Source organism: Chionomys nivalis, chromosome 6 (genome assembly GCF_950005125.1).
Source record: "Chionomys nivalis chromosome 6, mChiNiv1.1, whole genome shotgun sequence".
Classification (NCBI taxonomy): Eukaryota; Metazoa; Chordata; class Mammalia; order Rodentia; family Cricetidae; genus Chionomys; species Chionomys nivalis.
The window spans coordinates 81,038,483-81,063,508 of record NC_080091.1 but is presented as its reverse complement, the minus strand read 5'-3'; the positions used below and the strand labels follow the sequence as shown (position 1 = coordinate 81,063,508).

Below are 25,026 nucleotides of genomic sequence, written 5' to 3'. Positions count from 1 at the left end.
AGGAGTTCCTGATGGCAGGAGAGTGGTTTCTGGTGGGTTTGGCTGGGGCGTGGCTATCTCTATATAATCTGCCCCTGAACAGAATAAAGGGGGCATTCTTGGGGAATTCAAGAATGACCCGTGTCGCTGTCTCTCTGTCTGTGTGTGTCTGTGTATTTTAACCTCCAGTCCCTTTGCCCGAAGCTCGCAAACTGGGTGCCAGCGCACAGAGCGCAGACACGGGGGCGCCGGGCGCGGCAGAAATGAATAAGCCTTTTAAGGAAACAGAGGAAAAGACAAACAAAAATGGAAGGAAATGGATAAATCTCTTAAAGAAAGCCAAGAAGAAAACAAAATAGGTGAAGGAAATAAAACTTTGGAAGACCTGAAGATTATCCACATTATTTATCAAATTAATGCTTTATTTACTTAGCACTCGTCATTGTTCTTAAAAAAAATATATAGCTTTGGATCAGTTTATCTAATTGACTCATCCGAGTCTTCAATATGATCTTCCCTTGGGAAGAACACAGTATTGCTATTGAAGTGTATGTGCCCTGCCTCGGAGATGCACGCCTCCCTCATTCATTATTTCCAATAGAATAAACGTCGTCCTTGTAGTAAAGTGATTCTGAATGATAGTGCACAGAACTAGAACTTGATTTCACAGAACTTGAACTTGATTTCATTTGCTTTCCCCGGAAGTTCAAATACAGATGCATTTGCAATTCTTCCTAGCACACTTTATGTTTCGTAGATAAGGAGAGAGCAATAGCAGCCTTCACTACATGCCATAAACTCTCCAAAGCGATGAAATGGCCCACTGCATGGTCTGAAGCAGAGTTTCGTGTTTGTTTGCCTCCTTATTGTTTTAATCACTGTTATTACTTCATCTTAAGACTTCATAATTTTTCAATGAGCATTTCCCAACATATGTTTCTCTCAACTGAAGTACCCAGAAATAACAAACTCCTAACCACCACGCAATAGAGCGCATGTACTCTATATAGAGAATTGGCTTCTCCCGAAAAAGAAAGGCCATGCCTAACCCAACAAAAATAATTTTCCATATACCTTTCCAGGGAAGCTGGTGGAAAGTTTGCCTCAACACCAGCTCTAGTGACTATTCAACACATTGTTATGATAATACTGGGTTCCAAGGATGGAACAAGTGGAGAAAAATGATGGTTCCATAGGCATCATATTTGGAAAATCTTATTCAACATGGGCCCCTTTGAGCTGTCCATCACATAGTCAGGTCAGGAAGGGCTCCTTCCAGGAGGTGACTTTTAAGGAGAGATTAAGTTAAAGACAGCAGCATCCCACATTCAACGTGTCCTTTGAAATTCTTTCTCTATTAGAGATTCTTTTTCTATTCGACTTAGTACATTTACCTTTATTCTCTTCGCTGTGATTATTATGTTAAAGTTGCTTGAAACCTAGTGGGGCTTGTTCTTTATATTTCAGTTGTAAAGATTCTAACTGACTACTCGCATCCTGCAGCGAAAGCATTTGCATGAGGAACGGACGGCATGCGGATGGGATAAGTAGTGATTTTAACTGCCTCATAGCGGACAACAGCAACTGCCTAATAAGATCAATCACTCTCTGAACTGCATGCTACAAAGTTTGGAAAGAGATCCCTTGCAAGTTCGCCTCTTGGGATAAATTCATTTTTTTTAGATGATTCTCAATGCGAGCATGCATAATACTATTAGAGACAGCACTGTGTCTGCCAGCCTTTGAACCTGCAGCTCTACGGATGAATTGTACCTATGGCTGGTGACTGTGAATTTGCAAACACAGTTAGGAACAGAATATTTTACTTGCTAATGCTTTATTGAATTTAGACAGTAGCATTCTTTTTCGTTTTCTTTGTAAAAAATACTATTTTCCACTTTTGTTAAATATTAACAACTGAGGAATAAATTCATTATTCATCAAGCCTCCTTGCCAACATATTTTAGATAGATTCCCCCTGCTGATTTTGATGCATGGTGTTTATAGACTGCATTATTGCCTCTTTATTCACAGTTGGAGTCCTGCATTCTGGAGCATCAAGTACAACTTTGTTCTCCCATCATGCCTGTTTCCTGGGATGATATACTCCTGCTCTTCAATCTCAGACGATGGATTTCGTTCCACCTGATACTAATATTACAAGTGACTCTGTGACTGCAGCATATAAACAGGACTCATCCAGCTAAAGCTTTTAATAAATACCAATCAGAATATTTCAGTAAAAAATTCTGCAACCCAAAAATTTATATTAAATATACCATGAGGATAATAAGAAAATACTCACTGTTTTAGCATAAAAATCAAAATAAGATAGAGGAGAGAGAAAGAATATTCTTGTGTAAGTCTTTAAGTTTTCCTCAAACCAAGCTATAGAAGAAATCCAAGGAGAAAAAAAAATCCCTTCAAAATACATTATAAGTATGAAAATATTATAAAAATCCCATCATTATGTTCATTCAATATACACCAAAAAGAATGAATAAATAACAAATGTATCCAAAGCACACACCATGTGTATCAAGTTTAGTGGCCATAGGGAACATGAGCAAATCCTAGGAGCTCAAGGATTTAGAACACAAAAAAATAATGGGCAAGTAAGACATTAAATATGATTGTATGATTATTAGACCTAATTGACTTGATTGACGTCTTTATTTAATAACTTAAAATCCCATACAAATATTCCAATACTGGAGGATGGTTCATGAAAATGTAGTGCACATAAATTAACCTGGTTTGGATGTAAAGACAAACTGGGATTGTTTCTTCCCATCTACCTTTAGGTAAACATTACTTTCCCACTGCACAGCAGGACAGAGATGCAGTTAAGTCAAAAGTCATTTCTAATTCATTAGACGGAACTACAGTGCATCCCTTCAGACTTTATTCATATGACAAAAAATAACCTGGTGCAGTTTTCAAAGTAACAAAATCTGTACTTGGTGCTTTAATCTGCACACTTAGTTTCAAATGCCTAGACTCACCATCTTTTGCTTTGTCTTAACAACATAAACTAATTACTGAACAAGTAAAATACGAATATTTTCAGGAAAAACATAGTCATCAATATTTCCATAATCTAGGTTCCATTTAGGGTTCACTGTCGGCTTTGATTTCTAATGAGTATTGTGAAAAATTGAAATACCTGGAGAACCATCAGTGTAGGTTTTCAGTGTAAGGAAAGCCAGTCTTCCAACAGTACATTGGATAAAACCCACAGGGGCCTCACAACTGATAGAATAGTATCAAATTCATGCCATATATTCTATTATATTTACCATCCTTCTACAAACTTATTTATCATAAACTTAAGTTGACCACATTTCAATCTGAGTAGGATAAATGACTTTCTTTTTTCAATCATGGAAACAACAGTAACATTTTTCAGCAGAAAAATTATACAGATCACATTTCACATTTCAACTGCATTATTTTTGATGACCAACTTTCCATTTCTACCAATGTTGGTGCATAGAAAATTGAAGCATGAGAGCAAGGCAAGATGTAGAAATGATGTTCACTAAAGATATCATTCTCTTAAATCTGTTATCTCAGAGAACTCTCAGTTAGTCCAGCACACGTTGAATAGACATACAGAATGACATGAAATTTACCTTAAGTCCTATGATAAAATATGCTGGCTTTATAACAAAACCTGTGCATATATTGCTGAACAGAAGACATGACCATGCACTTGAATGTCTACACAGGAGAACAATATCATGAGGTCTGAATTTTAATAGGATATTATAGTGACCTCGCGAGGGCAGAGGTTTTAAGGAGCATTGTCACATTTCTCTGTCTCTTATATCTGTTTTGATGCACAGTGAGAGTGGATCCCTAGAATCAATGATATATGATAATCCCAAACTTCATATCAAAATAAACATATTTTCATATCAAAGAACATTTCCATGGATACTGATACAATATATGTGCATTAAGCATCTGAAATTTGGAGACTATTTGTAAGAGATTTAAAATCTGCCTATGACAGATTGGTTCTATATGTTCAACTTTTTATTTTTTTTTACAGAATATATTTTAGGGGAAATAAAAGTAAGTATTTTTCTATGTGTTCTAAGTATTGACGAGACTGATAAGTAATTGCCACTTTTCAAGGGACATGCTAATTCTTCCTTATGTGGCCATATCACCTCATTGTTCTTTTATTATTTATTTTTGTTCTCTGCAATGTGAGTTCGAATCTCAAAGAAATGAAAGAGGTCTTCTTTAGGTGCTCTATTGAAATATTTCATTCCCTCTGCTTAGTGCCACTTTTCTCTCATCCTTCCAGTAACAAGATAATCAAGATAGTCAGGAGGATCAGCTAAGCATTTGAGTATTTTTTCTATATTCTTACTAACAATCGAGGAAAACATGATCTTCTCAAGCTATTTCAAATCCCATAATAGGGGGCTGGAGAGATGGCTCAGTGGTTAAGAGCATTGCCTGCTCTTCCAAAGGTCCTGAGTTCAAATCCCAGCAACCACATGGTGGCTCACAACACAACCATCTGTAAAGAGGTCTGGCGCCCTCTTCTGGCCTTCAGGCATACACACAGACAGAATATTGTATACATAATAAATAAATAAATACTTTTTAAAAATCCCATAATAATGTCTATGGAAGTACAAATTCTCTCCAACAAATTCTGGGCTTTTAATCTGCCATGTCATTTACATTAAATTAATTTCCTATAATGAAAATATCTGCTATCCATCAAATTCCTTCAATCAGTTGTGTTATAAGGCGACCCATCATGTCTAAACTTGAAATTATGCACTTCTAAATAGCTGTGGGCTCACACACCCCAAAAGCAGTGCTGCAAAGTGGGCCTCACTGGAAACAGAAAATAATGCATTTTCCAGCTGAGTTTAAAACTAAGAACAAACTACAGAGAAGTGACAATGATGGAAGGAAAGTCCCTAACTGTGGGATTTCAAAGTATGCAGCATAACTGGCAGAGTCTGCCCAGCATGTTCTAAGCCTTGCAAGTGATATTGCCTGCTTACAAAACCTGTACTGGGAGGTAGAACCAGGAAGATTAGAAGTTCAAGGTTATCTAGACTTCTTGAGAAACCTGAGGCCACCTTGGCTTACACAAAAACCCATCTCAAGAAAAACCAAAACAAACCCCCAAAATGGTATATACTAAGTTTTCAAATAATAACATAAATATATAATTAAATAAAAATTAAAAATAAAACTAGGTGTTTTTTAAAGTATGCATATCATTTCCATATTTCAGCATGAAAATCATATAAATATATCATGTATTCTTGTAACTGGACTTTAAGCAAATGTCTCAGTTAGTATGTGGTACTCCAGGTAGACACACACATTACTGAAACAGTTATTAACACAGCCCATTTTTATGTTCAATAATGGTTCCAGTTAGAGAAAATATAATCCTTTACTTATGATATATCTTTAACTATTATAAATCTATATAATCTCAGATGCCTCTGAGGGAGATTATTTACTAAAGGAAGCTAAAGAAAAAAAATGACTAATAAGTGCTCATTTTATTTGGCAAATTAAAACTTAGCTCTCACAGAATTCCTTAAAACTTTGAAAAGAAGCTGGAGGGTCTTAATTTAATATATATGTGTTATCGCAATCTCACACATTTGAAAATAACACACCACAGGCCCAAGGGAAAGGATTAAGACATATCAGGTGAAGCTGGGTTTCAAAAGGAGTATTGTATACATACATATGTACATAAAGGAGAGGGAATTCAGGTGAGGGAATGCCAGAGTACCCGAATACAGATTAAATTGAGCTAAAGAACATGATATTAAGTATAAAATAATTCAAAAATGAGTTTCAAATATGTGGGTGTTTTTCATTTGATACATGTTTACTTCCTTATTTTAAGAGCTGAGCTATTAAATATTAACAGCCATAGAAATTAATCAGGCACATTCTTACTCATAAATGAGTTATGAAACCTAATAAATGTTTTAGAATGGTCTTTAGGATATAGTCTAAAATAGTACATATTGCACACTGTACCTTGCTTATTAATTATGTATTTGCACATGTCAGCAGAGTTAAAATTTATTACTTTAGAAGGTGAGCAATACAACAGTGTAGAATTCTCTGGGAATACTGATGAGTAAATGTTAATTAATATCAACAGTAAATAATCCAGGACTGGGAAATATAGTCTCGATTCTCTATGCAAAGCTGGCAAACAAGCTAAACAATAAAAATATTATTGGCCATAATTTTCTTGCCTTATGCCTGCTGTGGCTTCATGTCTGCAGAAGACAGACTGGCCGTTGATAGGGAAGCTACATAAACACTGACAAGCAAGCATTATCTTCTAGACTAAAAGAACACTAAGCTAAAAAAAAAAATTACATTATTTTAAACATTATTTTAAAAGTGTGTCTGTGTGTTTATGTGTGTGTGTTAGAAGAATAACCTACAAAAGTCTATTTCCTTCTACTGTGTGGATCCTGGGGATTGACAAGTGCCTTTAGACACTAATTAGTCATCTCATTATGTGGATATACTTATGGTTTTCCCTTCACTCTTCATAAAATTTGGTTTTATTTTTATTAAAATATAAGTCTACTATTTCCCCTTCTACCTCTCTTCCTACAACCCTTCTCATAGCAACACCCCAAATCCAACTTGCTGATTTTGTTTGTCATTTGTTGCTTTTAGAGTCCTAAATTAGATAACCATTTAGGGGGCCCATCCTTGGGAAAGACTAATTATCCCTTTCTCTAAGATATTAAAAGTGTGTGACTTTTCATCTAGGGGTGGGAGCATATTAAAATGGATGAGCGAAATGTTTCCTTACAGCCAGTATTTACTTGCAAAAAGTGAACGGCTACTTTTAGAGTATTGCCTCATGGCTGTGCTGACAGATGCCACCAGCAATGCTTGCAGCTGTACTTTTTCAGTCATGGCTTTAGAATAACACATGAATAAGTGATTTAGATTACTCTCAGTTGATAGAATAGATAAATATCAGTAATTCCACATATCTGTGACCTTATACATTAAATCATCAAAGACTTCACACCATAAAAGAAAGATGGTGGGTATGGGAGATAAAAGCCATGAATGAAAAATTTACTTCTTCATTCTTATTATCTTTTTGTGCACAAAGTAAAACATGTAAGAAAACTATCAAATGTGACAAAAAAACAGGAAGAAGCTAAGTAACAACAAAGTGCTTGATTCATGAATGAGTTATAATCACAGCTTTACCAATTGCTGTATTTCTTTATTTCTCAAGTCTAAAAGCCAAAGATAATTTGCTCTACTTGATCTGATAATCTTAGTTAGCAGCTGCTCAAACCCAAGTGGAAGCATGACACTGCTAATACATGGCTGAGAGAAACACATTTTAATAAGTCTATAAATATTCAATATAGTAGGGCTAGAGAGATGGCTACGTCAGTAAAAGTGTTTTGTATATAAGTATTGAAACTGCATGCCTGGCATGGTACATGCTCATAATTCAAAAGCCGGGGAGGGAGAAACATGAAGAGACCTTGGTTTGTCACCTAGTTAGTATAGCTGAATCTATGAGTTCTGGACCCAGTGAAAAATCAGTTCACAAACATTAAAAAAAAAAAAAAATGTAAGTTGGAGAGTGAGAAAGAGACATCAGACATGTATCTCTGGCCTCCACAGCACACATATATACATGAAAGTGAACCACTACATATGTTTTGTGTGTGTTTGTGTGTGTGTGTGTGTATGTGTGTATGTTGCACATTTGACCTAATTCCAATGTGAGGCGGAAAGTTAGTTCTCGACACTTCCATTCCTCATTTCCTCACCACCGTCCAGATTATCAATAGAGTAAAGTGTGTGCTGGATTTTGAAAAGGAATTGAGCCATGTCGTTTTCATTATCACCTATTTTATAAATTTAACAAAATGACTACGAAGATTGATGGGTGGTTGACAGAAACTCAGCACTTAAAATTGACCTTGAGAAATAATGATCTAACCAGCCCCATTTATTAAATACAATTCTCATTCATAGAAATTCTTATTTTTATTTTCAGATTATGGTAGATATCAACAAAACAGGCTAATTATCTCTTTCTGATGCAATGTGTTTTCCTCAATCATTGTATTTTTTAAGTTATCAAAAATTGGACTTTATGGAGCAGGTAATATGGTCCATTGATCAAGTGTGTTTGCAGGTCTTCTAGAAAACCCTAGTTAAGTTCCCAGCACCCACACAGGGAGGCTCAAAACCCCTTGGAAGATCAATTAAAATGCAACTGGAATTTCTCATGGCATCTAAACACACACACACAACATACCACACCACACACACACACACACACAGATTTAGATTAAATTAAGTTAAAAAGTGACTTCTCCAAATGTTAAGATCTCGTAACGTGGCTAGTCCCATATGTTAACAGAACAAACTCCCTACAGATTACATATCTCTTCAATTTAACAAAATTCTTATAATCACACTATGCTACAGGAATTTATTTTCATATACCAGCAGATAAGCAAAGAAGCCTCAGTGAGTATAGAGAATTCTATTTTCCTTGTGCAATTGTAAAACTTGCCTCAGGTCTTCATTTTAAAATTATGTTTATCTAAGTTTATTTTTATGCCAGCTATTTACTTAGAGATTTTCCTATTTCTTTGTGTGTCTCATGAAACAGTTTTCAGTATTTCACAATAAGTTAATGGAAAATGTTCATGCAGTTAACTTGATGTTCAGGAGAAGAAAAAGCTCTGTCCTAGCTAGAGGGCACCATTATGGTGGGTCACAAGGAACAAGGGCAAGAGCACTGAAGGAGCAGTTTAAGAGGCCAAGACGGATGGCAATGTTGGAGGCTGACAATCCAGCATGAAAGCAGATGAATGTAGCATCTCAGACTTTACAAATGTTAATGTCTTCTTGAGAAGCCCCACTACATCTGCGCTCTGCCTGTTCCCTAAGGTAAATCTGAGGCTGTGTCTGGTACCTTTTCAGGTTTTGTATTCTGCATAACATGAACACTGGGTTCTGATTGTGTCCTCTCACTTCAGCCCCTCTTTGTTATACATTCCAAAGCCAAACAAGTCAATCATCCTCCATGTGGACGTGCCTCCTTTCAGACTGGACTGCTACTCCCACCCCTCCGGCTTTAGTTTGAAACTAGTGATCTTGAACAATACATACTTCAGTCATGTCTCTACTCTGACCTGATCACCGTGCATACCACAATGTTTATACAGACTGTGGGATGATAAATGAGGGTGCTTATTCTTACTTTCCTCCCCCTGACATAAGTGGGCGCGCAGACACTTCTGTGAAGTAGCATTCATTGGTTTTCAGAGGTGCCAGGGACACTTATCAACCATCTTCATTTCTTGTGAAATACCAAGAACTCTTTTGGAAAGCAGAATTGAAAACATTCTCTATTCCATGCAAGCACACAGACAGGTAAAATGATTATTTACTCTTTGAAAACCTAAGCTCTGTGAATACTGTTCTGTAATTTCCTTTGGAATAAAAAGTCAATGTAAGATAAGTTTATAGTCTTCCAGGAAACCCAGTGAACCACTATACTGCAAGGTAGTTTTTCTCCCCCTTTAAACAATGCTTTCTAATTTTTGAAGAAAAAAAGACCCTATGAGTTTATGACATTTTATTTTACATTTTATTCACAATGAGTCAGAACATGAGTTTGAGTTCTATTGAAAAATAAATGTTCTGTGGTTATTGCTCTGAAAATTTTGTTTTCTTGTACAAATGAATCACATACTACATTGTAGCAAACTCCAGTTTCATTCCAAGTACGTATTAGCAAATAAAAAGGACAGCATCTTCGAAATTTTTAAGCAATTGCTATAAGTAGAATGCATGGAATTGTTTTATTTTGTATTATGATTTAATATCATACAAGCCAAGAGAAGCAATGTTCACTTATTTGTGTTTTCACATTGTTTCAAGGCATGCTTGACCAAGTCTCTGTAAAGAATTAAACATTTAAATATTGTCATCATGGAGTCCATTAATTATTATATTTCCAGATGAAAATGTGACGGTATTTCTCTTTCTGTCCTTGTGGACATTACATTTCCCAGCATAAATATGATCTTTAAGATCTACTTGAGATTGCGTGGTGTCTGTATGCGCATATGTGCACGGGAGTGCAGGCCAGTTCCCTCGGAGCTGGATTGTAAGTGCTTGTGTGTGTCGGTTATGAGTGCTAAGAACTCAGTTCCTGTCTTCTGTTAGTGTAGCATGCACGTTAACAAGCAGCTGAGCCATCTCTCAAGGTCCATTTATATAAACAGTTTAAAGTTGTGTTTCCTTTATTTAGTTCATTTATTGTCTTGACCTCAGTGCCCCGGAAGGGTAGACAAGAGCTGTTCTAAAGGAGGTCTCAGTCCAGAAGCAACAGCACAGCCTTAGCAGGAGAACCTGCTCTGGGCTTCACTATTGTTTCCCTCAGATCAGTGATAACCAGAGACAAGAATTTATCAAAAGCTTTACAGACAGTTGAGGGGAAGGATGATGTCATTCATTATATCATGATAAAAAAAAAAAAAAAAAAAACTGAAGGAAAAAAAAGTGGAAATAAATTTGTGAAAAGTGTATTTTTCTACTGGCTTTTTCCATTAGGTCACAGGTCAACTAGTGACTGAAACACTTCAAGATTAATACTGAAGACCCATGCCATTGTTTTCTTTCTTAATTGAGGAGCCACCACGTGGGGAGAATTTTTGTACTGAGTCCCTTGGCTTAGGTTGTACATAGCAGTTCCACTGCTGCAGAGACTTCAAATATTCTGAGACACTAGCTCTCTGTGACAGGGTGAACAGTGGCACTAAATGTAATATGAGAATCTCATGCAAAAAGAAGTGGAAAGGTCATAAAGGAGTGGCGGAGTGCGGTCTGTGGATTTGAAGGACTATTGTTCCGGCTGCAATTTTTCTTTCTGAAAACATTTTGAGAGAATGAATTCTTCGTTGCAAACTTTAGGGTGTGTCTAAAGTGATCACTTAAATATTCCCAGTGCCAGTCTGATGCGGGAGCGGGTTCTCAAGCAAAGAAGGATTTTGATCTTATTTTGTGATTTTTTTTTTTTTAATCCTATGAAGTGAGGAGGAGCTGTGCAGGAAAATTAGCATCAAAATGTACTGAGAAGTAACCCTGAAGTTTCTTAAATACCTAAGGTGGATTGTCTAGGAGTTGTTTATTTAAACATGTAACTCATAACATTTTTCCCCAGAGCAGTTTTTATATTCAAATCCTGCTATTGGAGTTGAATGGCTGCTGCCCCACAGTTCAGTCAGCTTGTTTGAAAAACGATGTTGCACTTACACGACGCTGGGTAGGTCCCGTCCACAGTCCACAGATCCAAGAGCTGGAGAAATGGACTTGCCTTCAATCCCTCCTTGCCTTCTGCTTCTGTTAACCACTAATGTAAAGAGTGTGTGAGCACGGTTCTCTATGGTTATTCCACGTTTTCAAAAATAGTGGCAGATTGAAATGACATTGCTTAGACAAAACTTATAAGAATAAGACCTCTTTCTTTAAAAATCTACAGAGATTATTTCTTGAAATATCTTACTTATATAAAACTGAGAAAAAAATCCATAAAATCTGGTATTTAAAACCAAGCTTAAGAAACAACTGTGGAGATTAAACAAGTCACATCTTATCAATATAGTGACATTTTCATCGTGCAAATTACAGTCTATCATAAAAACAGAGACAAGCTCCAAAGTGGTAACTTCGGAGAAATACTGTTCTTGGTGATAATTGTAATGTAAAACATTTAATCCTGCATTATTTCTATTGAAAAATAAGTGTTTGTGGTTATTCCATACACAACACTAGTTTGCCTTTGAACTAGGCAGCGAATAGAGCCATTGCTTCTATATTTTACAGCAGAGGCTTCACCTGGGGTAGAACTGCGCTTTCCTCCAGGCTTGGGTACTCAGCATTCCAAGGTAGTGTTTCTAAACCCAAGTGTTCTGGGAGGTTTTGACTTGGTAAATTTTGCTGGGCAGGCACTACCCTGGACATGATATGGCATTTTGAATAACACTGATTTGTTCACACTAGATGTCATTAGTACCTTCCACATCCATTTGTAGGCACTGTCAAATATCTGATTGAAGAAAACTCTACTTTGGGATAAGAACTGCTGGCTTATAATAACCTGTGCACCTCATTTTTTGGCAAAATGATTGCTACAGTGATTTGATGACAAGCTAGTCCAAGAAAGATAAATTGCTGTTTCATTGGTAAAGGAAAGATAAAGAAACTGTTCTCTGGGCTTACTAAGCCTCAAACCATCCTAACATTGGGGCACAAAGGCTTGGTTACCAGGGATCAAAGCATAAGAAGCTGTTGAAGGAGAGTAAGTAGAGAACAGAAGGCCATGGCAGGCGGAACTAATAATGTGTCAGACATTTTTTCTCAAGGACATTTGAATCACTGCTTTTCTCCTTATTTATTTACTTGTTTATTTTGAATACTTTTTTATTTTTAACCTATATAAAACTGAAAAGTTAAGACTATTTTAGTTTATGTTTACGTGTGATTTGTCTGTATATATGCATAGGTACCATGTGCACTTCTGGTGACTGCAGACCCCTGGAACTGTAATTAAGGACAGTTGTGAGCTACCATGCAGGCCCTGTAAACTGAACCTGGGTTCTTTAATAGTAACAAATGCTCTTTAAACCATATCTCTAGCTACCCCTGAAAAAAAAAAGTTGTAACAGATATAGAAACTAAGAGATTACCTATAATCATCCTCAGAAAAATAAACTCCATACCATCTGCTTATTATGAAGCACATAAACTATTTGCAGGCACAAGAGACTGAAACATTACCATGCAGGAGGGTGTAGAATGGCAGCATTTCCATACACCTGCTAAGAACGATATAAATTCCTCCTTATTTCTACATGTACATAAGTTCTCCGGGACAATTATTCTTCTGTAAAACCACAGTCTAGCACTGACAGACTCATCTCTCCAATCACTGGCATGAAGCATGATAAAAAACAAATTGATAATAGTTACAGATCTTCACAAGTAAGTAGATTGCTTCGCTGTACTATCCAGGTGTGCGAAAATATAGAACGAGTAGAAATCTGTTTTAATAACAGTCACTCAGGCTTCATGAACAGATATACAATGTGTGCAAATCTTGCTCCAAAAATTGCAGTAAATGGCATTGCTAATTGAGGTAGTGTTTACTCATATTTTGAAAATGTATTTAATAGACATAAATTAAGAACAGAGAAACATTTTTGCAATATTATGTAGTCGTTAGAAATAAAAACAAGATCTACAGAGTTGAAAGGCTACAAGAATAAAGTGAAAGGGTACAGTTTTAGCAGTTCATGTTGAATAGACAGGCACAGCATGGGGTGGGTACTATTTTGTATAACTTAAGACAGAACCAAAATATCATTCTTGAACTGGGCTGTTAAATGTCTGCTAATATATCTACAAATGGGGAACTAAAGAGACTAAGAAGTAAGGGTGAGTGAGGCTCAGAGGCAGTGTACTTGACACACATGCACAAGGCAGTGTGCATGATCACCATTGGAGGGAGACGAAAAAGAAGAGGGGGGAGCTAGTTTTATAAGACAAAATGATGGAACCATTGCATAGAATATAAATTAAGGGCCTTAGTAGAAATTAGAGTCTGTATGGACTACCAAATCTGTGCCAAAGAATCATAGTTTAAAGAAGTGGAAATTCCCATTTAAAAGTATTCAGGATTTTGAAAGTTAAACTTTGTGGGCTTTAAGGAACTCCCCAGTTCTTTAGCACCCCAGAGGTCATACAATAAAATAATCATGTAAGATAAAAAAATGAAATATTCTTGAAATACAAGAAACACACATACTTCTGTTTTGAAATATATTGGTCAACCAACATTAACTAGGTTAGAGATGCAATTCTCCAACCATGATGAGAACTCATTCATTCACTCCTATGCCACACATCAACTAGCACAGGGATTTATCCTCACAGGAGCCTGGAGAAGCATGTCACCTCTACACTGCGCACAGTGGCAGTTAAGACAAAGTAATTCCATCTGCTCTGACACCCTGAAAAGATAACATAGAAAGACATGGCAGCACAAGTCTGTAATTCCATTATTTGGGAGGGAGAGGCAGGAGAATCGCCTCAAGTTTGTAGGCAGACTCATCAACACAGCTAGTTAAGCAGGCCAAGACTACCTAGCAGAAACCTTTGCAAAATCCATACTAAAAATAAATGAATAAATAAATAAATACAAATAATATTAAAAGAATGAGCACTGGAATGCAGACCAGGGTTTAGAGTATGAAATCCAATCGCTAGCATGGCTAAGGAATTTAATAAATTGGCTTGGATAAAAATACGTTCATGAAGATTTAGTAAACGAAAACGTAAGCTTTCTGAAGTCCTGGAGTGTTCACCAAGCAAATTTTCTTTAATCTTTACCCTAGAAATATACATCACAAGAAAGCTTCAATGCCATGGTCTCCTTCCTATGCCTGTTTGAGTGCTTGTGGGTATTTATATATGGGACAACACACCAGGTAAGTTGTGTGTCAATCTAGTATTCTAAAGTTGGTTAAAAAAAATTCATGCCACAATGAGCAAAATTAAATGTTCCCTGTTTCTTCACATAACAAGTACTACAGCAGCTGGAGAGATGGCTGCTCTTGTAAAGTACCTGGTTTTGGTTTCCAGCATCTCCATGGTAGACCATAAACATCTGCATAACTCTAAGGAATCTAACACTCTCTTCTGGCCTCGGCAGTCACCAAGCAGGCACATGGTTCACATACATATAGGCAAAACACTCGCATACATAAAATAATAATAAATACAATGTTAGAAAAAAGACTAATAGACTAAAGGAATCTATATAAGATGAATTAAGTATTTTATTTTATTATTATTCCTTATAATATTGTACAAACAAGTTAGTAAATACATATCAGATGTGTAGTGAAGACATTACATCAGAATTGCCTTTTCATGTATATGCAGTTATTTTGGGTACTGTACAGGAACTAGAGAAATGACATTGGGTCAGCTTGCTTAGTCTGTAGTATGTTTATGTTCCTCACCAATATTTACATGACTTAAGCTGTTCATGTTATTATATGGTTCTCCAGACTGCGGACATAAATTAACAAATTGCAATGCATATAGCACTATTTGTTATAGTGTTTTGAATGTCACAACACTGAATTGCTATTGGAGAAAATACTTGGTTATGAAATCATTTAGTGAACCCCATGTTTCCCCAGTGTAAGAGGAAAAATAACTCAGAGCCCTATCTCCTCAACTGAGGATGAGAATCAGATTCCTTGGAAGGGTGAAAAACCTTTTATGAGAATAATTTGTGGAAGAGAAAGGCCTTTTACAACCTTAATTTCTAAATTACCTTACTGCAGTGTTTAAGTTTTTTAACTGATAAAATTGGACAGAAATAGTGGATAGTGCTAAAATTACGAATACATGTGGTTTTAGGGAACCAAAATATTAAAAATTCAACAATATCTGTTAAAATCAGAAAGAGAAAGATAGAATGTCTAAGAAAAACAAGTACCACGTATAACAGAAACATTCATGATGTTCACATTCTGAGACTAGTTCTAAGACAAAACCACTATCACCAAGAAGCAAATAGAAACTTCAGTGACAATATATCAAGAAAGAGTGGCCATAACATTACTTTGATTATGGTGCCTGTATTGGTGAGAGATCATCGCTGGTCTTTCGTAAAACACTGGCAGACCCTGTTTGTTAAGTCAGTTTAAATCCCGACAGATCTCAGAATTTAACACCTAATACTAAAAAAACAAAGCAAGCAAACAGACATGAAAAACAGCTCTTTAGGTGAATAGCAGTGAAGGCTTAGGTTCAAAGTAGCTTGATATAATTCAGCAACATCAGGGCTCTTAGATAAAAGGACTTCTTCACTTTTTTCTGGCTATACAATTGGGCGACACCAACCACCGCGAAGTCCCACTTTTGACATAACAACGATATCTTCTAGTATTTCCAGTATTCTGGAATACATTTCCTTCTCTCCCATCGCAACATCTCTGGAGACTGACACTCCTGGCCAACGATTATTTACTCACCAAACTACCAGCTCCAAGAAATAGCGCCAAATGCTTATTTTCTAAGATTGATAGCACCAGTAATTAGGTTTACTGGAATTTTTGGAAAGACTGCAAGTCTGTTGATCAAAATCCAAATGAACATATATATATATTTATATGCTGAAATCGGCACATATGAGTGAAGAACAGACTCTGCTTTCACTACTTGATAATTCTGATTACAAATAGATGTGATCCACGTAACTTCCTGCTACACAGGGAATAATATAAATCTCTAACTTAACAGAAACTACTGCTAGCTGATGCATTTGTTCAAATAAGCAGTGGCTTTTAGCACCTTAGGAAATACCATGTCCCCTTAACTGGCAATGTTTATACTTCTGGAGGATATTTTCACTTAAGCTGAGCATTTGTATGAAACAATAATGAAATCAGTATAATAAATAAAATAAACTCAACTCTATAACAAAAAATAATTTCTGTAAAAAACAAAATATAAAAATGGAACACATTCATTTTTTTATCATCTATGAACTAAAGCCTTGCTGATGGAGATTTAATCTGTCTAAAACTTCATTATATAAAATATTAGCTGCTACAGAGTATTTTGTCTATGTTTATTTTATTAAGAAAATGTGTATCTTCTCATTTCTACTTTGAAAGGTCTAATCAACTTCACAGTCATGACCCCTCACTGTTGCTAAACTTACAAAGTGCTATTTGTTGTGTTTACTAGCAATGCTTCAAATAATTCTCCATGATCAATAGTATATTTACTTTTACTAAAATTTTACGATAGATGATAGTGTGTATACGAAATACAAAATGTTGGTAATATTAACAAACTCATACTGCATAATTTCAGTGTTTGAGTATCTACAACTAGAAACTCTAAAGACAAAGAGAAAAAATTTCACAATTAAATAAGTTTCCCAAAATGTTTAGCAACATTAGAAAATCAAGGTTGCTCATTCTTTTTTTTTAAGATTTATTTATTGTATATACAATGTTTCTACTGTCTGAGGGCACCGGATCTCATTATAGATGTTTGAGAGCCACCATGTTTTTGCTGGGAATTGAACTCAGGACCTCAGGAAGAGCAGTCAGTGCTCTTGACCTCTGAGCCATCTCTCCAGCCCAAGACTGCTCATTGTTAGTATGCAAATGACTTCTTGTTTTTTCAGCAATAGGTACTGGTAAAAGTTAGGGATTTTATTTAAACCCTCCAGTTTTCAGTTGCCTTGTTTTTGAAGAACAGTAATGTTTTTCATTTCATTTGAGGGAGTCAAGAAACGATGAAATGAGTTTGGTTCCTGCTAACTTCTTAGCAAATTATCACACACGTAAGAAATTACCTGAAAATCTCTCCTGAGCATCTTTTAGAAATTTCATCATCCCCTATTTTCACCCTGGGTACAGGCTTCAAATTGTGGTTAAGCCCATGAAAACTATTACATATTTGCAAAACAATTGAAGGTATTTATCACATATAAAATATTCAGAAATGTTTCATTTGGCTTTTTTTTTCTTTCTTGAAAAAAATTCCAAGTATTTTAACATTTCAAGTTTCTACATACTGACTGCAACAAAAATTAGGATAAATAATTTTTAAAAAAAGCTACAGTAGGACTATAGAGATGGCTCAGCAGTTAAGAGCACTGGCTTCTTTTTCAGAGGACCTGGGTTCAATTCCCAGCAACCACATGGTGGCTTACAACCATCTGTAACTCCAGTCTCTGAGATTCCAATGCCCTCTTCTGGCCTCAGAATACAGGGCATAGACATGGTGCATAGATGCTGATGTAGGCAAAACACCCAAGCAACATAAAATACAAATAAAGTTTGTTTTTTTTTTTTTAAATCTTCAAACAGAAACAAACCATCATTAAACATTCACTAAAAGTGAGCAAACTTAATCTTTTAATCTCATGTTTTGTAAATCAAGTATGAAACAAAAACTCTCAAGGTGAATCTCTCATACCAACGCTTCTCTACTGAAGTCCTTTTTAGTATCTTTTTGCTGTGCTTATTTAGTAAAGTATTTATTAACACATGCCCCAGTGTTCCTAGGAATACTGTCAATGAAAACCATCCCTGGAAATGTCAGTGTCTTAGGGAACTGCTAGCCTTAAGTTCTCAAATCCCAGTACTCTACCACAGGACCCAGAAGTCCTGAGCTGCATCTCACCCGAAAGCATCTTCCTGACAACTAGCTTCCATGGTACCAGTAAGTGACATAAAGCTTCGGAAGGTGGAAAGCAACCAACAGTTCTCCCCAGATGTGCCTGTGAACCATGACAACTACCAGCATGGCACCATAAATTTGTGGGTGCAGCAGTGACACAGATACCTTAGAGGTAATCAAAGGCTCTCTAATTGGATTTAAGACTCACAAGAAGGAAATCGTGTCTGGCACAGGAAATGTAACTAACTACTTAAGGCTTGTGAAGCAACGGATCCTGGAGGAGAATCTACAGCTCCCTCTTTTCCAAACCAGCACAATCCCTAATTATATTTTAAATATTTGTTCTCAGACCCACAAGAAAGTGTAATTCTCATCCCACTTAAAGGAAACTTTGCAGCATATGGAGACCATTACAGAAAACTACAGTCAATCAAAATACACCAGTATCTAAGGCTCCGTGAACATTGTGGGAGATGGTGTGGAAAGATTACAAGAGCCAGAGAGAAAAAGCAGTTGCTGTGAGACCATGTCTTAGACTCAACAGAAGCACATTCATGCAGTTTCACCCAAATGCCAGCTTCAACAGGAACTGAACACAGAAGACAACAGTAGATATGCTACCATGAAAGAGGGCAAGCTCACAAAGTTCAACGCTAAACAAAGAACTGGTAACTAAGGAATTCTGAGAGTGGAGGTAATAGTCTTTTTCCTGGGAAGAGCATGCCGGTTTTTACCCCATACCGATGGTCAGTCCTGAAAACATGCACATACATGCAGCATTTTACAGACTGAGCATATTCTATTTATGGATTCAGGAGAAAAACACACAAACACAGACATGTGCATATATATATATATATATCAACAAAAAAGGAGGAAAATTACATAATTATATGATAATTAAAAATATAAGTCCAATAATTTTTATTATTACATGACAAACTTGCTTTTAAAAATGAAATCAATAATAATTTTTATTAAAAAGTTTAGAGTATACAAACCTATAAATTCAGCTGTTCTGATACTTCTGTGCTTAGAATAATATCATAAAAGAATTACATTATAAATTTTTTTTCTTAAAGTTTGTTAAAAACAAATATATTCCAAATTGAATAAATACCGAAGGGGACATGGAAGCATACATGAAGACTGGTCATAATGAATTCTCAGATACGAAAGAAAGTAAAATGTTGGAAAATATAAGTAAGTGTTCTTATGATGTTCATAGTACTGAAAATCTCTATTCTGTATATTGGGGCTGTGAGAACGGGTTGTCTCTTCTTCCTCTCTTTTAAAACAAACACACAGGCAAATATCAACCCAATGTGCAAAATAAATAAGTTCAACACCAGCCTGGAAAAAAAATGCATTTATTCAAAGGTTTGTGTTTTTGTTATCGTTGTTGTTTTGTTTTCTTTTCTTTTTTGTAATTTTTGAAGGAAATCATAAAACATCCTACAATGGATGCATCAAAGTCACAGAGAGGTGGCTCGTGTGTCTTTGCCCTATCTAGAACACTTAGTATGCTGAAGACACACGAAATCTGTCACTGGCATCTCTTTCTCTGATGTTACAGGAGATTTTTTTTTCAAGTGCTCTAGAAACGAGTACAACAGAAACCAAGATCTTTTAGGAAGCTGTAAAATCCCCTGCGGTGCTGGTATCAACTGCAGCGGAACGTTCAAAAGGTGAGAAACACTTCTCTCTTCCTATCTCTCTTCTTTCATGTCCCTTCTGTGACTGCAATGTCTGAAAATATAATACCTTTAAAATACTCCTAAAACTATAATAAAAGGTGAGGCAACTCATTTAATTAGAAATATATTTATACTATATGCATTTCATGAACTGTGATCCTAAGTTAACGCAAATGCTAGAGACAGACTTAGTTTTGTCTGCATTTATTTTTGTGTCTCCTTCCTATGACCCCAATGAGAAGTTAAGTTATAAAGTTAGCTTGATTGTCAATACGTATTTTTTAGCCCAAACTATGTATCAAAGGTAAATATATTTTAAAAATAGGTTAAGTCACGGTATTATGAGGAGAAGCAACTGTTTGGAGAATTTCACTGCAGCAATACAAATACTCTGAAATGAACTCATTGTGAAGGTTCCCCTGCTCTATAAAAGTGTTAGAAAATAATTATACCTGAAATGACAAAGAAACGGTGCATAAAAATCTTCAGTAACAAAGAAAAGCAACAAATACAGTAAATGAGAAAGACCATGTTCAAGTAGATCTTATTTTACAAAAACTGATTAAGTTACAAAATGAGCAAAAGGTAGTTTAGGTGGCTCAAAGTCAGAATTGAAAGTTCCTTGGAGAGTGGTGTAGCTAATGTTCCCTGTCTTCAACCATTTGTTAGACCTGGATGAACTCAGTTTGGAAAAAGCCCCTGAACTCCACACATTTGATTAGTGCAATTTTCTGTATGTCTAAGTCAGTGAAATTGCATGGTCACATAAATACACACATGCATGCGTCTACACATGCTTCTTTTCAAGTGTTTTTAGAGTTTAAAAATTATGGGTAAGCACATATAAAATAAGATTATAAGACTAGTTACACTATGGTAGCACAAAGGTTCAGTATACCTGACATTCAGATTTCTTATATTTAGAAGGAATTGATGTCTAATTTATAATAAGGATTCCAAGTCAAAAATTAAATAAGGAAATCTATTAAGCTCATGTATCACCTAGCATTTCTATGCCATCTTAATATCATGTGGACCTGATATACAATGAAGGTTTTGAAGGAAGTGGTTGACTCCAAGCATTGGCATATTCGGGGAGGATTGAGCCAAATGAAACGCAGGGACATCCTGAGCTGAACAACAGTAAGTTTTAAAGTCACAGTAGGGGAAGCTAAAGGAAGGAGGCCACTCCACCTGTGCCTGTTCCAGGTCCTTCTGCTTACACAGCTTGCATAGAAGTGAGCCAACTCTGACACCTTCCCACCCAACAGGCTCTCTGATCTTACCTACCTCAGAGAAAGTTCCTCTTTTCATCTCTTCAATAAATGTAAATGAGAAAAGAATAAAATGCTGAGCAAAATATCCCGCTGGCTACCTTTTATCTGTCCAGGATATTTTATGAGCAGGATCCATGCCTGGTTTACTTATCCATCAGGCCTGACTAACTGTCAGAGGGAACCCCATTTGTGTCCTTTCAAGAGCTGGCTGACTTAATGATTCAAATATCAGAGTTAATAGATAAAGCCACATGAAATTCTTGCTGAAGTCTACATAGAACCTTCCAGAAGTTATACAGTTGCTAAAAAGTTATATTCATACTAAGATCCCAAAACCATGCCGAATAGTTCTTCTACAAACATCTCTAAAATATATAAATACACCAGGCAAAGAATAGAAGCCATGGAAAATCAAAGTTGAGGAAGTTGTTAATGAGCCTAACTAAATCAGAGAGCATTACAGATTTACCCATTCAAACACTAATGTTAAGCATTCTTGAAACCTACAATCAGACGAGAACATGCTATGTGGAAACTTGGACTTCCTGATGGATGTATACCGTAAGGAGGAATGAGAAGTTTCAGAAGGATAAATAAACGCACTGTGTCATTTGAAGTAATCGTTCAGTATGAAAAGAATAGAGCAACAAATAGAGAATCTTAAGGAGGCTGACCACATGAGAACAATGGCATGAGATCACTTAGATTTGGAAGAAGTAGGTACAATTTGTGTGTGTGTGTGTGTGTGTGTGTGTGTGTGTGTGTGTATTCACTGCAGATCAAACTCAGGGCTAAATGTCACCACAGGCTCAAGCCTGGGCAATTTTGAGGACTCTGAACAAAGGGGCATCTCTCAGTAGGGTGTCAGATTGGATAGTCCTACTGCAGACAAATGGGGACATCTTATCTCTCTTTTAATTCAAAGTCCAAATTTTTCATACTTAAGTGGATGTCTGTTTTCATATCTTTTCATTCCCAAATTTTTCATACTTAATTTAAAAGTTAGTTCAAACTTCAATTTACGTAACTTGTCCATAATTTAAATATAATGCATTTTATGTGTCTCTTTGTCTCATCCATCTAAAGGATAGATTTAAATGAGTAAGATAAAAAGGTTTTTTCACAAGTTCATACAAGGATTGGTAACAATAACTTTTGTACTTAGTAATAACCCTCCCTCAAGACATTCTTAATATTTATGCCCCAAGACAATCTTTTTCTAAATGCTTAAATATGACAAAAAATCCATTTATCTAATGTACACTTCAGAAAAGTTACTTTTCATTTTTATTTCATTTTAATATATTCATCTACTTAACATATCTATGTTATTAGCATAGCATCCCTATTACCATCATTTAATACGCCGTGGTTGGCATGACATCGTAACGGTTTATTATAAAGGAGATGGATATTCTTGGCCATCTGACCTAAAGGAGCTAAACTTCTCTCTATGAGGATCAAAACATGTATTTTGGAAACCGAAAATGTAATACATATAAAAGTCCAAAGGTGAATGACCACAGTCGACTCCATTAAGAACTTACTAGGAGGATTTACTCAACAGATTTAGTTAGTGCTGAAGGCAGATTCCCACTACAGATTTATCACTGTGTGTACAGCCTACACACTTCAGTTGATTGAGAGGATCCATTATTAGTAATTTTTGTAATAATTACAAGATTAATGGATTATTCTGCAATGGTGTTAATTAATGCACTAGAACAATCTCAGGGAAGATCTTAGAACGGAATTAATGAAGTTAGTGCTTCTGTTATATACCTCATTTACCCCCAAACACAAAATCCAGGTTTCTTTATTTACGACACCTATTACAGATATTATGTTTTATTATTATTAAACATATTGCAATCTTATGTTTGATTATTTAACTGATTACATATCTACTTAGTCACTATGCTACTCATTATATACCTTTCCATAGGGAACGTTATACCAACATATAAAAAAAGGGATTAAAATCCTTTTGGGTATAGCATATTAGTTAAATTAGATGGAAGTTTGTCAATTTTATAATAAAGACAGACAGAGAACTAAATAATGTATCCAACTTTTATCAAATGGATCCTTAATTTCGAAAAAATATGCTTTTATTCAGCATCTGTTTTAGCATAAAACAAGAGACAAACCAAATCCTGTGACATGAGAGAAGCAAATTATCCCCCCAGCACCATTCAAATGACCTGCTCATTGGACATATATGTTATCATTTCATCTAATAATTTACATATCTACGATTAGTCTAAAGATATTGACTCTAATATAATCTACTGACCTCATTCAAAATACACAAAATTTTAAATATTGAGAGAAAATGAGAACAGTGAGACAGCTCGGCGCATAAAGGTGTTGCTTATCTCCAAAGGACAGAGATTTTAATTGAATCCCTGAGCTCAGGTAAACTGAAAGCATGGAGCCAACATCATAAAATGTTCCTTTGACCCCTATGCTTCCATCATGACCCGTGTGTACTTCCTGCATAATTGTACACACAAAGAACAAAACAAATCTTTTAAAAGAAGAAAAATGGTTAAAATAAAGATGGTGTTTGTAAGCAAAAAGAGAGGTGATTCAATTCTATTGTATGTCTTATTTATTTACCTTTGGATTAGGCACAGAGCCGTGTGCATTGTATTTGGTTTGTGTTTAGCCTTCAATATGTTTTGTTGTCTCTGTGTTTTAATTTCCCCTCATTTTAAATAACTCCTTAATAAAATAATAAAAATTATCTGACTAAAAATCCTTATGAAAAAGTGAACTCATTCAATTATAAAACACATTTGTAAAAGTTGTCACTAACTGACACACTGACACATGACTTAATTACTAATCACCTTGATGAAGTAGGAAGTATAAAGACATACAAAGTGGATAACAATTTATTGCTGGGAAATCATTATATAGAGATACATGTGCATTTATACATATGTCTCTCCATATATAATTAACTTGATTTATAGAGAACTTTTATTATGAAAAGTCTTTTTAAATCTTCTTTGTATGGAGATAAACTTAACCCCTCAGAATCGAACATTTTTCCTTTTCACATGAAATGGCGTGGTACCTTAGTTTATATAATGGGACTTGGTAAGAATTTAAATACTCAAATGTATTAGATATATTTCACATTCTATATTTAAAGCAAATATTTTCTTCATTGTTTTGTAAGGTCAAATAATCCTTCATCAATTATCTTTTATTATGTTTTGATTAATGATTGTATACATTACACATTTATTTATTTTATTTTTATTTGTGTATATGTGTGTGTTGGCTTATCTGCACGTGCAACACATGTATCCAGGTATCAATGGAGACCTGAAGAGGGGTCAGAGCCCCTGAAATTGGAGTTACATGTAGTAGCTGGTATTTGGGTCCCATGTTGATGCTGAGAACTGAACCTGGGCAGTATCTCTGGCCCCTAACCCAGCCTTTTATTTTGTCTGTGATTCTTAACACAATTAGGGAATAATCAGGAATAAGACTATTTCTGCACTATACATTTTAGTGATAATACTGGGGAAAAAGAAATTTTGTCTCTTATATAACCAAACCATTTTTAGAGAACACCGTCAGAACTTAACACTAGGCAGTGTGCATCATTACACTTACTAATAATACTAATGAGCTTTCTATTGCCCAACTGCCATGGCGGGATTATAGCACCATCATTCACAGAGACGGGAGGAGTGATCTACGGTGTAAACTGTCAAGTCCTTCTAAAGCACACACCACTTTATACTCTTATCCGT

At 35.6% G+C, this 25,026-nt stretch overlaps 1 protein-coding gene across 15 annotated transcripts in view; it reads right to left on the bottom strand.

Moving 5' to 3' along the window:
- Positions 1-25,026, bottom strand: part of Adgrl3 (adhesion G protein-coupled receptor L3) — a 742,119-nt gene that overhangs the window by 375,938 nt on the left and 341,155 nt on the right. The gene's annotated exons all lie outside the window — the stretch shown is intronic.